Source organism: Miscanthus floridulus, chromosome 2 (genome assembly GCF_019320115.1).
Source record: "Miscanthus floridulus cultivar M001 chromosome 2, ASM1932011v1, whole genome shotgun sequence".
Classification (NCBI taxonomy): Eukaryota; Viridiplantae; Streptophyta; class Magnoliopsida; order Poales; family Poaceae; genus Miscanthus; species Miscanthus floridulus.
Genome location: NC_089581.1, coordinates 41,608,834 through 41,628,535, shown reverse-complemented (window position 1 = coordinate 41,628,535; position 19,702 = coordinate 41,608,834). Strand labels below are relative to the sequence as shown.

At 41.6% G+C, this 19,702-nt stretch overlaps 1 pseudogene; it reads left to right on the top strand.

Annotated features, from left to right (window-relative positions):
* Positions 1–3,408: 3,408 nt before the first annotated feature.
* The window catches only part of LOC136538586 (WAT1-related protein At5g64700-like), a 28,210-nt pseudogene continuing 11,916 nt past the window's right edge, over positions 3,409–19,702 (top strand).

The window sequence follows — 19,702 nt, the reverse complement described above, 5'->3', positions numbered from 1 at the left end:
GTCGCTGCCGTGCCATGACCATTCCCGTCGATGCCCACCTCCTCGCTCATCGAGGAAGAGCCGATGATGTCTGCTGTGACCCGCGTACCTAGCCGCCTAATTGGTTGAACCCCTAGCGAGCCCTACCCCCCTTAGCCACCATCGTCGGCTACTCACTGGAGCTCTGCCACACGCCTTGCCATGGTATGGACTCTACCATGCCCCTTGGTCACCACCGATCGGTTCTTTGGCTTGTTCGTGTCTCTAATTGAAGGGAAAGAGCCACCCTTGGCTCTATAGGGACGCACAGTAGCCTCGCCTGAACCCCATAGCCACACCCTTTTGGCCTAGGTATGTCCACCGGAGCTCTAGGAAGCCGTAGGGGCCTTGCCAAGCCTTGTTGGGCGCTTAGCCGCACGTTGCCATCGTCAATGTGTCGTTGTGCCCGCCGTATTGCCATGGTCGGCCTCGCTCGAGCCCTTTCGCCTCGCCTTGATGCCTTCATCATGTTCGCTGGAGCACCCGAAAGCTGTAGAAGCCCCGCTTGGGCTATGCCAATGACTCCGGCGCCCTCGCCGCCGATCCACACCGCCTCTGATCCACGCCGCCACCATATGCCACAGTGCTAATGCTAGGGGCCAGAGCCACCAAGGCACCACCTTTGGCCCACCAGTGAACTCGCCATGAGCCCACGAAGCCATAGAGCCTCCTAGCTGCCTTGCCAAGCCACCCTAGTGTGAGAACAAGTGAGCTCGCCACCAATGAGGAGCACCGCCACAGGAGGAGGAAGAGCCACCATGCCCCTTCGCCTGACTTGCCTGCACCCAGCGCACCGTGAACCAGAGAGGAAGGAGAGAGAGATGGACGCGGTCCATCGCAGATCATGCCTGCGGTCCGTAGACCCGCACAACGATGTCCACCATGGACCAGCCCCATGGACTCGAGCCTAGTAATGGCCTGTCTATGCCACATGGCCACCTGTCAGCGTGACATGTGTCTAAGCCTGGCCCTACCCAGACCGGCCCATATTCGGCCCATGATCAGCCCATTGGGCCCAGTTAAGCCTAGTTAACGTTGACCGATGACCGATCAATGCTGACCGTTGACCTAACCCCACCTGTCAGTCACTGTTGACCATGGGTCCCACCTACTAGTGATCGTATTTCCCATGTCCAATCACGTGCTGACACGTGTCCTTCACCATTCAAAATTCTTATTTTACGTGGGTGATTTGAAGCAACTCTTTGAAGATCAAGACCAGCAGCGATACTTTGAATTAAGGCAAGTATAATATGAGGCTCCTCGTTACCTATTCACTTTAATGCAAACTCAATTCATATGCATATGTTAATGAACCGCTTGGAGTCTACTTACCTTGATATTGATTATCCTGTCCTTGATTTACCTATGGGTTTTGCATGTGGGTAGTATGCTCAGCTTGCTCCAACTAATATTGATTAAAGAATACAATTAAAGATATATGCAACATGGTATTAAAAGATGCTTTTTAGCAACATGGAACCAAGGGGGCTAGAGCATTGGACCTTTTCTTATGGTGCTCTAGTTTCTCTCCATAAGGACTCATCTTTAAATGACAACCCAGGACTTATAGTACAACCATCAGGACCACATGGCTCTGGTCTTAGTCCAGTACCTTGCTCTTTCTAGTTTATAGCAGTTTACCGAAAGGGCAAGAGGGGCATACCAGGCTGGGTATGGGCCTCATCCCCAGGGTGTGTACTATGCTATGAGTATCAGTGCTATTTTTGGAGATGACTCCATAACACTTGGGAGATAGAATCCTTAGTGGTTGCTCCTTATTAGAATGACCGGGGAAAAGCTTCATAGTGTACCATGCCTGCTCACTTTGGAAGTGTTTTGGGAGTAATTAATCTGGACATATGGGCAGCACGACTCGTGGTGAAAGTGTACAACCTCTACAGAGTATAAAACTGGTATATCAGTCGTGCTCATGGACACGAGCGGCCTGGATCCTTACTGAATAGTTGGTTACTTGGATGATTTGGGTTATGACTAAAATTGATGGTATCTCTAATTATTCATATTCGACAGCCTAAGCATAACTTAGCAACTTATGATTAATAATAAAATATGACCAACTAAAAGTGCTTTCCGCAGTTCAGCCGCGTCAAGCGTTTTGAGCCTGCATCCCCTCATGTTATGCTTGCTAAGCGGTAGTAGCTTACGCTTGTTTTATTTCAATACTTCGGCAAAATCCCGGATAGGTACCAGATGGAGGTTCTTCAGTGGAGTTTTCCAAGAGGTGTAAGGCTTGTGATCAACCAATTGGCGATTCCTGTGGTGTTGAAGGCCTCGCCAGAAGAATAGAGTTGTAGTATATATTGTAAAGTAAGACTATGTCTTTTGTAACAAATATTTATGCGCTAAGTATTTAAGGCATTGTCTTTGATATTACCCCTTCATTTGTAACTATATGTGTGAATTGAATTTCTGGGCACACATATGGTGTGTATCTGGTTTTGTCCTTAAAACCAGGTGCTACAAAAGGGTGAGGAGAGCAAGATCGTGCGGTGCGAGGCCATCGCGAGCGGGAGAGGAAGAGCGCGGAGGCGGCAACAACAACAATTGGTCTTAGGCGGAGGGGTGAGGAGGTCAATGGCGAGGCTGTTGGAGTACCATAGTGATTTTTTGAAAGTTTATTTTTAGAGAATAGATACATCTTGCATTTTGTTATATATTTTTAGCTAACTTCTTGGAGTTGCTCATATAGGTCTAACCATTATATAAAAGGCTCATTTATCTATCAAGAAAGAGCTAGTGTAGCAAATCATCAGATTTCAACACTTCTTAATAAAACAAAAATTGTATACACAGTGCAAGCAATGCCTGGCAAAGCTTTTTTTAAAGTAAAGCTGGCAGGAGTTTTGCCAAGATTATACTAATAAATGAGGCGAGCAGCCTAATAATAAGCCCAAAAAGAGAGAAACAGGAAAAAAAAAGAAACTAACGCCTAGCAAAACTTGAGTAGAGTTGTTGTACTCACGACGACACAGTATATCTATTATATACCAATAAATACATGCATTTGTTTTTTTAGAAATATAAATACATGCATTTGTAAAAGGGTTTATATAGGTCATCAACTTTGGGCGTCCATTTGTCGGGATGAGATTCGGCAGCCCAAACTTGCCACCAAACTGATTCAACAGAGGCCGAGGGATGGCTTAATAAATTCGTCTCACAGATTACTGAGAACTTGTGTAATTTATTTTATTATTATTATTATCCAAACACTCAATATGACACATTTATGTAATACCGGATGTGATACCCTTAAACTTTAGTCACTAGATTTAAAACTCCTCTCCCTGCTTCTTCTCCCTAGCCGCTTCCTCTCCCTCTCTCCCACACATTTTTTTTTGTCCTGCACTTGGTCTTCACCTGAAGATTATGGAAGCAAGTATGAAGCCTTATTGCCTCGCTATCATTGAACAGCTGATCTACACTGGCATGTTCGTGATATCCAAGGTAGCCTTCAACCAGGGGATCAACACCTACATCTTCTTCTATCGCCAAGCAGTTGGCTCCGTCCTCTTGCTGCCTATAGCTCTTCTACAAAGGTAAATCAACAAACTACCAGCTGCAGTAGCTAGCTATGTAGAAAGAAAAGGCACCAACCCCTTCTCTCTCTCTCCTCTCTCTATATATGCATATGCCACTTCGTATTGTATTATTTGCATGCATTTTTTATTAGCTGAGAAATACATGTCTGTTCGATCGATTATATTTGTAGGAAAAATGCACGACCTGTCATGTCATCTCGTGTGCTCTTCAAGATCTTCTTTTGTACCTTAATCGGGTATGCGCGCATCTTTGCGGTATTTAATTCCTGCAAATTAAACAAAAGAAGGAACCGGTCGGTGCTATACTTATCTGCAAGCTGAAACATGAGCTCAGTGCAGTCCCTAATAATATACTCCTACGTGTGGATCGAAATTGCTTTTTCAGGATTACGCTTGGCGTAAATCTATATAATGTGAGCCTCAAGTTCACCTCTGCAACTGTGGCATCTGCAGCAGACAGCTCAATTCCTACCATCAACTTCTTCATGGCGGTGCTACTAAGGTTGTACGGTAAAAGCAGTGGATGATCCATATATATGGGACAGCTATGGTCACCTGCTATATATTCATAACATATGTCCATGCACAATCATCCAACGTATCAGACTGCTTCATTAATTAATTCAGAAGTAATTATAATGAAAATCTATAGCCCTCTCTTGCATTAGATAATCATGTATACACATACTCCCTCTATCCCATAATAATCACACATCTATCATTCAAAAAAATTTCCATAATATTTGCACATATAGGCACCAGAGGCACACACTCCTAGACTGACAGTCCGATGGGACTAAAAAACAATCGACTTCTGTCAAAGATGAAAAAGAAAAAAAAAAACTTCAGTCTGGTAACCACACGTTCTGCGTGGTACTCAAGTTCTCGGTCCAGATGCTTCCCGAAGGTGCTATTTGAACGCTGCTTCGAGCAACCATAAAGCTGAGCTGACAGCATGTCCAAACTAGGGGCAAAAGCGTCATTTTACTTCTATCTTGGTTTGCGTGGCCAGACCTAGAAATACAAATATTTTGGAATGGAGGGAGTATGTCGTCAATATGTGGCTGTTGGCCAGCCTGTCCCACGAGGACAATCTCCACCGAATCTTCAGCATCATCGAAATCATTAGCATACCACAGTACCACTTTTAAGGGCCTGTTTGGTAGGGCCCATATTTAGCTCCAGCTCGAGCTCCTTCCGAGGAACCCTATCAAATATTTTGTAGGAGTCGTTTTTTAGTGAAAAACAATAAAGCCAGAGGTGAATCTGAAAATCTGCAAAGCCCCAGGTTGAACCATGTTATAAAGGTTAAAGGACTAAATTATTTTTTCTCTTTATTTTTTATAGCTAATTAGTTAAGTTTATATGGAGTTTCTAGCCAACAACAAGGGCTGCAGCACGGACAACCCTGCCCCTGGGTCCGCCACTGAGAAGAGCCTCTCACGGAGCCCTTCCAAACACCCCCTAAATGAAAGTTCTACTAAAATCTAACCAAAGTAGAGTTGCATGCATTTTAGATAAAACTTTTTCTACATATTACTAAACTGTTTGGCGGTGCTTGAGGTGCGAGTTCCACTAAAGTAACGTACATACGGTTTTAGACAGTACGGAAAGTAAGCTTTCTATTAGTTACTATCTCTGATTAGACGTTTCTTTTTTGAAAGGAGTTTTACTCGGCTTTTAAGAAAGCAAATAACAAGGTCTTACATATTGGGTTACCGGTTTCAGAGCAAGAAAAGGAAAAGCTCCCACCATGGAGACAGTACGGTGTTACAGCCTAAGATAAAAAGCAAGACAGCAAGCCTACAGGCAGCACTCCTACATAACAGCGATATCTGAATATGGTCCATTGAAAACGTCCTTATGCATCCAGTCCAATAGACGCTGGGCCATGTCCTTCATCCTGGCAACATCGCCTTCCTTGCTTAAGCCTGCCCAGATCTGCACGAAATTTATAGTTGCATGGATTACTGCATCTGGGCTTGAAGGAAAAAGCTTCTCAATTGCCATTTTGTTTCTATTCCTCCAAATTGCCCAAGCTAAACCTGCAAAGAAAGCAAAGCATAATTTCTTAGGAATCCCCAGCCGCCTTGGCATCCATTGGGAAACCAATTCCTGAATGGATACAGGGTAGTTTTGCAAGCCAAAAGCATCTCTGATGCAACACCATATATATTGACTAAACACACATTCAAAAAATATGTGATTGACAGTTTCAGGCAGATTACAAACACAGCAGAGAGGGCTACCATGCCAACCTCTTTTTTTAGAGCTACAGCAGTTTGTAACTTGTTATAAAAGATTTATCATAAAAACACTTTGACTTTGAGGGGAGTTTAGCTTTTCCAGAGAGTATCATTTACTTTGTCTCTAACCCCCCCCCCCCCCCCCCCCCCCCTGGGAGAGACAATTGTATAATGATCTAGTCGAAAAGATTTGAGACTTCTCCAAAGCCCATCACACTTGATCATTGTCGTCATTATTGAACTGGAACCTCTGCAGATCATCCTGCAATTCATTCCATTCTGAAATCAGATCACCAGATAGACATCTTCGAAGAGGAATGTTCCACTCGCCGTTTTGCCAGCAATCCTTCACCATAATCTCTGGCTTTTGACATATGCCAAATATATTACTATACCGTATTTTCAGAAGTATCCCCCCAACAAGACATATGAAACAGCGAGTGAAAAGGTTTTAAAGATGTTCTACACGTTCCTATGAACACACAGACGCGAAAAACATGTTAATCGGAGCTATAACGAAGAAGTTATGAATTAAACAATATGTCCTTTAATAAAATAATAGATTAAATCTAACCTCGAATTTCAAAAGTTGAAAACATGTTTCACAGTAATATAAACTTGTAGATTACACAACTACGAATCTAACGCAACTTGAACGAGTCAAATCGGAGTTAAAACGAAGAAGTTATAGCTTAAATAAAACTAGTGGCAAATCTGTAAATAAATGAAAGCGTATTTTGGATCTAACCGAAGCAATTACGTTTTCAAAAGAAGAAAACGTATTTTGAATCTAACAGAGGAATTCTACGCTTTCTGAAAGAGAAAACATATTTTCCAGAGAGTGCTTTGGACTGCGGGTTGATTTGCGGAAAACAAAGGGTCTCTTTAGCAAAATTGCCGGCTAAGGGGTATCTTCTATTCTTGGCCCTTGATCTTGGATTGGACGGACGGGAGGTGAGATGGGGAACTTCCCTGGCCAGAACAGTGAGACCGGCATGACGCCTGCCATTGACGGCGACGTTGAGCTCGTCGGCGTACACGAAAAATGGACTAAGGACCACGACTGCGTGAATCGAGGGCACGGGTAGATAGAGGAAGTGAAGGCGAGCTCACCTAGAGTGTTCTCGATGGCAGAGAAGGCACGGAGAGGTCATGGGGCTCGGCGAGGTGGACGTTTTCTTCATGCGAACCATGGCGGCGGTAAGCATACAATAAGGAAAGCAAGAAGAAAACTCCTGCAGCTTCTTCACCTTGGGGCGAAACTTTGTGGTGGGTCAGGGACGGAGGGGAAGCACCAAACGACGTCAATGGCGACAGTGGCCTTGCTCTGCTCGTCGGTGAGATCCAGGCGACGCGGCTAGGGCACGGAGGTGGCTTCAAAATGACTAGATGGAGGCGGTGGGTGCAGGGGGTCGCTATTTAAGAGGCGGGTGGCGTGGCGCGCACGCCAAGATTGCGGGGAATACGGCACGGCGGCGAACATCCTTATCCCAACGGAGCAGAGTCTGGCACGGGTACGATGGAGGTAGGAGACGACTGACTATTGGGCCCGGCTTGTCAGCGAGAGAAAATGCGGGACCCGGCTAGCAGCGGGACGGAGGGAGAGGGACGCAGCATCTGCGCGGCTGCTGGGCCAGCCCAACAGGAGCGGGGCAGGCCGCTATGGAATAGGAGAGAGGAGAGAGTGAATTGTGCGGGCCTCGGCTTCGGCTGGACCAGCGGTGAGAGAGGTGGGGGAACAGGCCAAAATCAGGGAGAGTGAGAGAGAAAAAGGAAAATATTTTTTCTTTTTTTTTTCTTAAGCATATTTTCAAATCCAAATTCAAACCAAATTTAAATTATTTTAAAATTTTGATCAAACCCAATCATCACAAAATAAATATGCAGTAGCATGTATGCACAACAATGTTGCTAGACCTTATAGTTGATTTTAATTGAACAAAAAATATTATTTTTCTATGTTTACATGCTCACAAAATGTATAATTAAATCAAATTCACCTATTTTAAAATGATGCAAATATTAGGGTGTTACAATTCTACCCCCTTAAGATGAATCTCATCCTCGAGATTTGGAAGATGGTAATCAAAGAGATGCAAATTCTCCGCCTTTGGATTCTTCCTTACTTTGCATACCTGTTAACCTTACTCCAAGTAACATGTCAAACTGATTCCAAGATTCTGACAAGTACTCCAAACACTCCTCAAGTAACTCCAATCACTAGGCCACTTTTCCTTTTTAGTCTATACTATCAATTCTCTTTCTTAAAATATTCACCTTCCAATGGAGCCTTCTTACTTTCTTGGTCTAAAGTAGATTATATCACCAACTTCAAAACATTAATGATTATTTTCCGGTTAAGTTGCTCAACTCTCAAACACAATTCTAAGTCCATGGTGTTGTCCGAATCTTCTTAGCAAAACTCTCCTTCGCTAAGGGCATCGGCCATGACTTTGCTTCCCGAAGTGATAGCACTTTTCTAAGTCATAAAACCTTGACTGCTTCAATCCAACAATGATGTCACAAGCTCAAAACCATCTTAGTGAAGATGTCCTTTAGATTTTTATGACCCACCTAGATGTCACTTTTACGTCCAAGTAGATAGTACCTCCATGCTTCATAATGGGTAACTCTAGATCATACGTTAGATGTTCCATCTCATGTTTTCTTGCATAAGCCTCTACTTTTTCTTCTTGCATAAGGGCACATCCCACACCTTGATAGGGTGCATCCTAGTGGATATAAAGCTCTTGTCCGGATCTGGCAAAGCTAATACTTAGGTTTTACTTCAACCTCTCTTTTTTTACTCCTTCAAATACTTAGCGGAGGTCTCTTGATCTAAACGAACTTAAAACCTTCTCCAGTAACACTATCAATATCTTGATGGTCTTGGATAAACCTCCCTTGAAGCTCTAACCAAACCTTATTATTAAAAACTCTGAGTTTCTCTCCCATCTTTGAGTGGGTTCCAATCACATCATCAACTTTCTTTAATCCAAACCTTTCATTCTCATATTCCTCAGGTGCATGTTGAATACCCTCATACCCAATTCTTTCTCCTAATGGTGTTATTAGAAGCACCGAATGTTGGGCATACTTAATCACTCCTTTGCATGCAGACAACCATCCCATTCCAAGGATATCATCAATGTCCATTAACTCCAAAGCAATAAGGTTTGCCTCAAAGTTTACCCTCTTTATATCAACGCTTACTTTTGGGCATATGCGGTTTGCCTTCATTTCTCCTCCTGGAGACTTAACTATCACCGGTTTCCTCATTTAAAGCATAGTTATCTTATGATCTTCCACGTACGCACTAGAGTTAAATGAATGTGACACACTAGGGTCAAACAACACCATAGCAGTGGCTGAGCTTACTACAATCAAACCATAAACAACATCCTTAGCTCCATGAGTGGTAATCATATCCGCATTGTTCAGACTTCCAGGGATGTACTTTTGCTTTAATTTATTGCCTTGCACCTGCTTCTTATGGATATTCTATTCTAGCTCTCATTGTTGTTGAGGCTTTGATTGTTCTCGACAAACTTCTCAAGACAATCATTCTCATAATGTTCAATCTCACCACAATCATAATCTTCCTCACTAGTAGAAGTATTTGTCTTCATCAAGGTGATAGTTGGAGGTGATAGACATGGATCTTGAGAGCTAAAATGTTGCACTTCATCAATGGTTGCTGATACTGATCCTGATCTGTACTCCCAAGCAGATTCATAGGGTGTGACTGATATTCTGCTTGTGTAGCAAAACGACAATGAGTGTTTCTTAACTGACATTGAACATCAAGCTTTTTCATCTTCTCTTTCATCTCTCGATGCTTGTTCTCAATTACAATTGCTTTATCCACCAACGTCTGATAGTCGGCATACACCACGGTCATCAGCTATAGTTGCAAACCATCGTTTAGTCATTTCAAAAAGCGTTTTTGCTTCTTAACATCACTATCCACCTCTCTTGGACCATAGCGTGACAATTGAGTGAACTAGTTACGATACTCACACACTGACATAGATCCTTGCTTCAAGTTGAGGAACTCATCTTGCTTAAATTCTACCGCACCTAACGGAATATGGTAGGACCTGAAGCTCTCGCTAAACTTCTTTCAGGTGATCTGTCTAGCATTGTTGGGACGTCTATACTGGTAAGACTCCCACTAGTCTTGTGCTACGCCCTAGAGTTGGCTGGACACAAAAAGCACCTTCTCATGGTCATCACACTGAGCTATATCCAATTGTTGCTCCACAGCTCTAAGCTAGTCATCAGCTTCTAGTGGTTCGCTTATATGAGAGAATGTCGGTGGGTGTCCCTTCATAAATTCACCACGCTTGTCAATAGGTGGTGCTTGATGTAGGTTGTTCAACACACTTTGAGCAATAGTTTGTAATAACTGAGTCTGCGTCATCAAAGCTTGCTCTATAGATGGGGGATTTGATGGTGGTGGATTAGAATTGGCAGGATTCCTTCGGTCATCATGCGAAACACTTCTCCTGGTAGCAACCATCTATTTTCAACATCTATGCATTAGGATCCAGTCATTCATAGAATTCTTAACTATAGCTTCAAGAAATGACAAGATAGGCTTGATAGCAAGAATGACAAGAAAGGACCCCCACAAAGATAATCGATGCTTCCAAATGAATAACTAGAACATATGAAACTTCATCTTGTAAATTCTTCAACTTGGCTACCTCCTTAAGAAAAGATCAACTAGGGTACACAAAAAGGGCAGCTTGCATCTTCTTCTAGATGAGCGAACTAGTATCAAGACGTTCTGACATCCCAATGATACTCTTGTGTATGGGCAAGGATAAGAAATCTGAAATTCCTTACAAACAGAAAAACAACAACGTAGTAAAATAGTTATACTTCTCATTATGTTAATCCAATAAAGTTATAACTTATATTGTTGGAAAGTTTATGAAATCCTCCATAACTTTTTTATAGAACACTTTCCAAAATTCTGCAGTTTATGTAGTCAAAAACAGTGCACAACTGAAACTATTTCAGGCTTCAGACAACATAGGTGCATCGTCTTGTGATTTTCATAACTCCATAACCAAAATAGCTATCCGGATACTTCTTACGGTCAGAGAAAGATATTGAAGTCTACTATTATACAGAATTTTTCTATGATTTTTGGTGGTCCAAAGACAGAGATATAAGCTAAAAAGGACATGCTGCTCCGAAAAGATAGGATAGGAAAAACATAAGAAAATCAAAACCCAACTATTTATTTCATTAAATTCTTTTGAAATTTTGATCAAACCCAATCATCATAAAATAAATATGCTGCAGCATGTATGCACAACAATGTTGCTAGACCTTATAGTTGATTTTAATTTAACAAAAAATATTATTTTTCTAGGTTTACATGCTCACAAAATGTATAATTAAATTAAATTCACTTATTTTAAAATAATGCAAATTTTAGGGTGTTACAGAAAGTTGCCCCAAATCCATTACGGCCTAGAGCCGCATCTTTTTTCATGTCAAAAATAGACTGTTTAATTTCCTTTTATGTAAACAACTTAATCAAATTCTCCCTGTCCTCTGCATTCACCTTTCTATTGCTTTCCCAAAAGTTATTCCTCAGGAAGATATTTCTAGAGTCAATTGGGCCAAATAGCTCTTTATAGAATTGAACCACATGCTTCATAATAGCATCTTGCTCTGTGATCATGCCCTGATCAGTCTCCATCTGAATGATAGTCCCTTTTCTTCTTCTACCATTAGCAAACTGATGAAAAAACCTAGTGTTTGAGTCCCCAACAATCAGCCAATGCTTGCCCATTCTCTGTCTCCAATATACCTCTTCCTGTAAATACAGATTCTCTAGCTGTCTTTCCACGTCATATCTTTTGAAGTCTTCACGTTATTCCATACCACAAATCCTCACCACTTCAGAAATATCCAGACACGATTATCATCATCAACATAATAAACATACTATATATTCTATTTTCTAAAAAAATAACCACATCAGGCATTATGAAAGAGTAAAACGTTTTAGTTATATATGTTCGCACTATCAATAAACATATGTCAAAGGTTTTAGTTAAAATATATAAATATATCTAAAGTAACAACTTATATAAATTATATGTCATGGTTGTTAATATAATTTTAAATAATTTGTTAGTATATTTAGCATATGAGTCGTTGATGAAATACTTTTCATGATTGCTAAAATATAACATATATATTTATTTATCGCTCATGCAATCACATGTAGTTGATATGTATGATGGCATAGTGCGTATGTTTACTTTAGTCAAAATTTAGTATATTAAAATTAATAGAAATTGGCAATGGTTATTTTTGTAATAGATGTTGATTATATATATATATATATATATATATATATATATATATATATGTAGATTATAGTAGATATTTTAGCTTTTTAATAATAACAAAAGTGGTAATGTAGATGCAAATTTAAGGGGCTATGTAGATTATCTCTCATATCGGCAGTAGTTAACTAGATCCAAATTTATGTTTACTTTATATCAACTTCTTAATGGCATAGGTAAGTGATTTAAATATAGATATGAAATATTTTATGTTGTTTTAAACAAATCACAGATGGGGTAATTGTTTAGAGAATAGAATAGATTCAATGGCTATTATTATCAATGATTATTAGAATCTACCGAATTGATGGTAGATGCTTATGAATTTCTAGGGTTTATCTTTTTATACTCTAAGTCTTGTGAGGATACATGGAGACCCATTTGTGACTTTTATTAGAATTACCAGGATTTATTTGTTTTCTCTATTGTCATATGTATTTAGTTGAAACCTAAGTTTAAGTTATTAAGACCTTGTTGTATCCCTTTATATGACATCATGAATCTATATTTTAGCTTTCAAGTTTTAATCCAGTTGCTGAATTTTTTATCCATATGTGAACTTGAAAGGATCTAAACAATGCCTAGAGGGGGGGTGAATAGGCGTATCTAAAAATTTCTACGTAATCTCAGAGTCAAATGTAAGTGACAGTTGGAAGTCCCAACAGTTTGGGCTAGAACTTTTGGTAGTCGAAAGTTCCGATGCAAACAGCCGAGAGTTCTGGCACCTACGAGAATAGCACTACAAGTGCTAAAACGATATATTGTTGGAACTCCCGGCTATTGCCCGGACTTCCGGCTTCCGTCGGGACACCCGACAGACATAGCGAGCCAGGCGACTAAGTCCCAAAGCGCCGAGACTTCTGGCACCAGCCGGGACTTCTAGCACCAGCCGGGACTTCTGGCACCAGCCGGGACTTCCAGCACCCGAAACTCCCGACTCCCATCAGGACATCCGATGGGCGAAGGTGCGTAGGTGGGTTGCGGCTAAGTCGATAAGCGCTGGGACTTCCGGCACCAAACGTCGGGACTTCCGACTAGCAAAAGTCCACAAACTAATGTTCGTGAGGTGACTTTATGTCTCTCTTTTGATTTTATTTTTATGCTTAAGCACTATATCTTCCTCAGACCACCTAAACTTGCATCCCTCTTTATAGTATGGCATAGCTGAACCCTAAACAAAACACAAAAGCTTTGGAGAGCGCTTTGGGTTCGTCCACTTTTTGCATTTGAAGAATTGAGGGATACCATTTTATCTTAGATCAACTCTTTTAAAACTTTCAAGGGACTAAAGCTGTAATATATCTCATTAAGATCTCATTAGTCCCTAATTTGGATGTCATCAATACACCAAAACCCACATAGGAGGCAAATGCACTTTCAATCTCCTCCTTTTTTGGTAATTGATGACAACCAACTTAGACTTTCACAAGAATGTAAGAATTTAAAGCTTTTGAACCCCAAAATTTATAGAGAGCTCCCCCTTAATATATGCAATGGATTTGAATTTCAATGATGATCATCAACACATCACTTGCATATTTTAAGATAGAAACTCCCCCTAAATTTTGCAATCCATTGGGTGCAACAAGTGTATGTGAACAAGTGAATATCTATGAAAAAGGAGATGCAATATGACATGTTATATTCACACAACGAGTAAAAGAAAATGTGATGGCCAAGATCTCAAAGTGACTACTTGAAACAACATATGGCCATCTAAAGTAACATCCACCATTCACATGTAGAGACAAGCAATATAACTAATAGACATGTAGATAAACATTACTTGTCCTATAATCATCCATCACACACACAAATATAGTTGTCCATCACATAGTGCCACCACACGATATAGTTCATACAAGCTAAAAGTTTTAAAGTCTCACAAGCCAACTAACTTATTACATAGATAGATCAAAGCCTAACACTCCCCCTTTGTCAACAAGTGCTAAAAAAGGGTAGGCCTCATGAAAGAAATGACTACTCGTCCTCGTAGTCCTCATTGTCATCATGGTCACCATCATCACCACCATCATCGTCTTCATCATCCTCAATATACTCCTCGTCCTCAGCGTCGGCTTGTTGCTTGCCATGGCGACGGGGCTGATCGGATGACTCACCATAGAACTCCTTGCAAGCCTCATCATAAAGGTCGAAAGGATCATGAAGAGGCTCCAAGTCACAAGGCAGTGTAGAGTGAATGTCCAACTTCTGCTCAATGTGATGCATCCTCACTAGCAACTCTTGCTAATGCGGCTCCACGCTAGCACAACAAGCTCCAAACATATACTTCATGAAGAACTTGAACTTGCTTGGGGGCTTACCACCGGAGGAGGACTAAGGCTTCTCACTATGAGCATGGTGAGAGCACAAAGCACACAGTGGAGAAGCATGGGAGGAGGAGCCTGCGGCACCTTTGCCTTTTCCTTTTCCTTTTCCTTTTCCCTTAGCGGACTCCTCTAACTCCCTCTTTGCCTGAAGCGATGTCTTGTTGGATAGCTTGAGAACTTTGTGAGGGGCATCTAAAGGGAAGTGAATACCTAACACATACACAATGATATGCATGATGAATGGAGCATAGGGGTAGTGCTTCACCACATCCTCACTAGCCATGAAGATCTTGTCCGAAATATAATGACTGATGGAGAACTTGGTGAACTCATCTCCAAAGCAATCAAGTACAACCTAGGAATCCTCATGGAGATGAGTAGAGTCACCTATCTTGGGATACAAGATCTGATGAAGAATATTATTGAGCACATAGTAGTGGGGCTTCAGGCAAATGGTATTCCCATTAGCATGATGACCATCCAAATACATGTATTGATACTCATCCATAGCAAGAGCTAAAATCTCAGTGATGGCAGTGGATGTGTGATCCCTGTGGACCAAGCCAAGAAGATGAGAAAAGGTAATGAAATCAACATTGTAGTGCTTGCCTTCGGTGGTCCAATGAATGACATGTGTATCTGCCCAAGTGTCCAAGTGATAGGAGGCATAGATTTGACAGATAATCTTGTTGTTCCACGGCTTGTGGAACTCCATTAGTGGCTACAGCCCCATCCTCCTCAAGTCATGGAGTAGCTACGCCATGTCCAAGCTAGGCAGCTTATTAAGCTCAAAGGCGTTAATGGCCTTCATCTAAATCACTGGGGCCTCTTGCTTGTTGATGAAGCAAAGATACATCAAGTGATGGTAGAAATCAAAGTGAAAGGGCTCCTAGAACTAGTACTCAATCCTCAGATCCTTGGGCTCATCATAGAGATGTTGTGCATGCTGACAATGAATCTTGGCCACCTGGTGATGGTAATCAACCATCAGATGAGGTGTGTAACCTCCAGCTAGATTTGGAGTGCGTTGCAGTTCCCGGATGGTAGGAGTAGGACCATCGAACGAAATCAACCGGCTGATCCCAAAGTAATCCAGAGCTAAAGGGGTCATGGTGCACATCATCAGCAATAGTCCATCCTTCTTGATCAAGAGCTTCCTTAGCAGGATCGACGGTGGAAATAACTCCAATTCCTGGAACAAACTCCTGAGTAGCGGTACCAATAGGATTGAAAGAGGCTTGAGCATGAGCGGCACGAGCACGAGCCCCATGACTACTAGCTACATCATGAGGGAGTGAATCCTTGGTGCGTCCAGTCAGCCAAGAGGATTCGACATGGTCTTGGTTCCACTTGGAGCGCTTCTCCTTGCGCTACAAGGGACTACCACCGTCAATGGCTTGGAATAGAGAGGAAGAAGAGGAGAAACACCAAATCCATTGTGAGGATGACTTCCTTGAATAGATCCACGGCCACCACGGTAGGAGCCTAGCCAACACACCGGTGTAGGAGACAATGGTCAAGTCAGGACGATGGAGGCAGCACGAGGAGGGGACCGGGACCTCTGAGAGAAGATGGAGAAGGATGGAGAGGTGGGGGTGCTAGGGAGCGGTAGGACCACCGGTGAGACCTCCGGCCACCGGAGGTGCCGGGGCGACGCAGGAGCAGAGCAGGTGCGCGTGGGGGCGGGGCGGTGGGGATAAGGAGTTACTAGGTGGTAACTAGGCCGAGATGAGTAAAAGGTGAAACCCTAGGTCGAATAGCGTAGTCAAACAATGGTCAAAGGGGCATCGACTCAGATCTGCGTCAGGAGTTCTGGCCTGAGCCGGGACTTTCGGCTGTCGGAATTTCTAGTGGATGCCAGGACTTTTGACGCAGGAAACTTTAGAAACTCCCTAGATCAAGCTCACCATGCCATATGGAGCAAAAATATGGACACATCATGTTCACATGTGACTAGGTTTCAAACATTCACCACAAAGCAATTATCACATATGAAAACTATAAATTAGATTTTGAAAGTGTCACATAATATTTTCTCAATTCTTTTACCCTAGCTAGTTCAAACAAAGTATGTGCAAGACATCAAGCCATGTTACAAGACTCAATGATATTTAGCTCACTCCTCAAAGCACAAAATCTTGACTCATCTAGGGGCTTTGAGAAGATATCGTCTAGTTGCTTTTCGGTGCTCACATGATGAATTGTGATATCTCCTTTGACTTTGTGGTCTCTCAAAAAGTGATGTCGGATGTCTATGTGCTTTGTTTGAGAGTGGTTTATGGGGTTGTTTGCCAACTTAATGGCACTCTTGTTGTCACACAAAATGGGAATCTTGGTTAGCTTATAACCAAAGTCTTTGAGAGTTTGCTTCATCCAAAGTAGTTGGGCACAGCATGCACCGGTCGCCACATACTTGGCTTTAGCGGTGGACAAAGCAATAGAGTTTTGCTTCTTAGAGATCCAAGACACCAAAGACCTACCAATAAATTGACAAGTCCTAGTGGTACTCTTTCGGTTTACTTTACAATCGGCATAATCCGAATCGGAATAGCTAAGTAACTTGAAAGTGGAACCTTTAGGATACCACAAACTAAGATTAGGAGTGTGCACTAAATATTGAAAAATTCTCTTAAGGCCATCAAATGACATTCTTTTGGATTAGCTTGAAATCTTGCACACATGTACACACTAAGCATAATATCGGGCCTAGATGCACAAAGGTAAAGGAGGGATCCAATCATGGAGCGATATACCTTTTGATCGATGTCCTTTCCTCCTTGATCAAGGTCAAGATATCCATTGGTTGGCATAGGTGTCTTGATGGGCTTGGCTTTGTCCATGTCAAACTTCTTCAACATGTCGTTGGTGTACTTGGTTTGACTTATGAACGTGCCATCCTTGAGTTGCTTGATTTGGTATCCTAGAAAGAACTTCAACTCTCCCATAAAGTAGCATCAGCCTTTCCTATCTCAAACCCTTGTTTGAGTAGGAAATCCTTCAAGCAATCATACCAAGCTCTAGGGGCTTGTTTGAGCCCATAGAGCACCTTGTCGAGCTTGTAGATGTGGTTGGGATACTTGGGGTCTTCAAAGCCCGGTGGTTGCTCTACAAACTCCAACTCAGATAGGGGGTCGTTGAGAAATGCACTCTTCATGTCCATTTGATATATCTTAAAATCATGATGAGAGGCATAGACAAGTAGAATACGAATCGATTCTAGCCTAGCCACCGGTGCATAGGTTTCCCCAAAATCTAAGCCTTCAATTTGAGTGAATCCTTGAGCCACCAACCTTGCATTGTTCCTTGTCACCACGCCATGCTCATTTTGTTTGTTGTGGAAGACCCACTTGGTTCTAATCACATTTTCTTGAGCCTTTCCACTAAGGACTAGACTTCATTCTGAGTGAAGTTGTTCAACTCCTCTTGCATGGCTATCATAAAATCTAGATCATCAAGTGCCGCTTCCACCCTATGAGGTTCCAAAGGAGAAACAAACGAGTAATGTTGACAAAAACTTGCTAAACGATAACGTGTCGTTACCCCTCATTAGATGCTCCCCAATATGTTATCAATGGGATGATCCTGTTGAATGGATTGATGCACTCTAGGATGTGGCACTTGAGTTTATCTTTCGATGGGGCCATCATCTTCATCATCATGGTCATGATCGATTGGAGGGTTGTCTTCACTCTTTCTTCATTGTTGAGTTGAGGTTGAGCTTACTTATTGTTGACACCATCTTCATGAGAATGACCTTGTGTTTCATTTGATCTAACATCCTGATCATTTCTTGTTGCGAAAGCTTCACCATGTTCATTGGATGAAACATGATGAGTGGTTGGATCAAAATCAACATGCACAATATTTTCATCATCTTCATCTTCGATGGGCTTTACTTCACCAATTGCAAGCTTCTTGATGGCTTTATGTGGAGCTTCTTCATTACCTACAATCTCAACATTGACTTGCACCTTTTGAGAGCCATCGGTTTCATCAAAAGTCATGTCTATTGTGATTTCAATCAAACCAGTGGTTTAATTGAAAATACGATATCCATGTTCAATAGTACCATAACCTAGCATGAAACCTTCATCAACCTTTGGTGCAAACTTTGAGCTTTTGGATTTCTTATTAAGTATGATACACTTGGATCCAAAAACTATAAAGTAGTGCACCTTAGGTTTTTTACCGATTAAAAGTTCGTAGGCGATCGTGTCTTTTTTCTTGTGAAGATATAAGCGGTTGATAGCATGACATGTCATGCTAACCGCTTCCGCCCAATAGTTGGTTGGAGTCTTGTATTCATCCAACATTGATCTTCAATGAGCGTTCGGTTCTTCTTCTGCACAACACCATTTTATTGTGGAGTGTATGGAACCAAGAACTCATGCTTGATTCCTTCTTCATCAAGGAACTCTTCAATGTTGGTGTTCTTGAACTCCATCCTATTATCACTTCTAACTCTCTTGATCTTGACATCAAACTTATTTTGGGCTCTTTTTGCAAACTTCTTGAAGATGCCATGTACTTTACTCTTGTCACGCAAAAAGAATACTCAAGTGAAACGAGAATAATCATCAACAATTACAAAACCATATTAATTTGTTACCACCAAGGCTTATATAAGAGACGGGTCCAAACATATCCATGTGAAGCAATTTCAATGCCTTTCGATTATCATAACATTCTTGATGGGATGGTTAGCTCCAACTTGCTTTCCCACTTGGCCTGCACTACAAATCCTATCTTTCTCAAAAGAAATATTTGTTAGTCTAAGGATGTGTTTGCCTTTTTGAAGTTTGGCCAAGTTTCTCATCCCAACATGGTCAAGTCGGCGATGCCACAACCAACCCATGCTAGATTTTGCCATTAAACAAGTCTCAGGATTTATTCTATTTGATGTGAAATCAACTAGATAGAGTTTTCCTTTTAAATGACCCATAAATGCAATAGAGGAATCCTCCCTTCTATAGACTTCCACACACTTATCCATAAAGAGACAATTGTAGCCTATCTCACAAAGTTGCGAAACGGACAATAAATTATATCTCAATGAATTCACAAGTAAAACATTGAAAATAGAATTATCATTTGAGATAGCAATTTTACCCAAACTGAGAACTTCTCCTTTTCCATTGTCACCAAACACAATGTTCCCACTTTGGTCA